The sequence below is a fragment of the Staurois parvus genome, unplaced genomic scaffold (genome assembly GCF_062004578.1).
Source record: "Staurois parvus isolate SC_StPar_1 unplaced genomic scaffold, SC_StPar_1.0 ptg000136l, whole genome shotgun sequence".
In the NCBI taxonomy this organism is placed as follows: Eukaryota; Metazoa; Chordata; class Amphibia; order Anura; family Ranidae; genus Staurois; species Staurois parvus.
The window spans coordinates 1,422,051-1,422,865 of NW_028317932.1; positions in this window are offsets into that span (position 1 = coordinate 1,422,051).

Genomic DNA, 815 nt, shown 5'->3' on the forward strand with positions numbered 1-815 from the left:
GCTACTGCGAGAACACTAGGGACACAGCAGCTCTGCTATCCCAGTAACTAGTAATTTGTTGCAAATATTTCAGGTTGGCCTGGTTGTCTTACTTCAAAGTAAATGATAAGTCCAGCACACACAGATTATTGACTCAAGGTAGAGCACAAATTGTAGCCAAGGGAAAGTAATGGGATTTACAGCAGCCAATAGGGAGGAACCCTTCACTACATCTACATAAAGGAGAAGAACTTGGAACATATATATTCCTCCAAATAAAGCATGTTTTCAGAAAATGTCCATGGGACTGATGGTTTTGTCATCTGTAAAGTAAAAGGAAATGAAAAACAAGAGTGTCACAATTACCAAGATAGTGAGGACACAGACAGTTAACATACAATAAGTGTGCAAATCAAAATTTATTCAAAGGAGCACTCCACCCAGGACAAATTGTGCCTTTAATGGTACATTAGTCCCAATGATGGACATCCTGTCCATAGAAATGAATAGGGAATGTACTGCGCATACACATTTGTTTTTGTGAGAAAGCTGTGTGGTTTCCAGCCGGAAGTTCGGTGAAGATCTATCAGGAGCGAGGACAGGTAGTATAGGATTGGTACTAAAAATGAAGTTATCCTTTAAAGTGACTGTACTGGGAAGATAGTAAATACGTGACTGTCCATGCTGTGAAACTGCGCAATGCTCTCCAACACGTCTCCTCGAAAAACAACACTTTTAGGAGTGCTGGATTGCTGGTTCCGCGATGCACTCAGTGGTGCCCCTCACTGGCTCCTACATCAATACTGTGTCCTGGAATGACTTACAGGCTGGCAAAA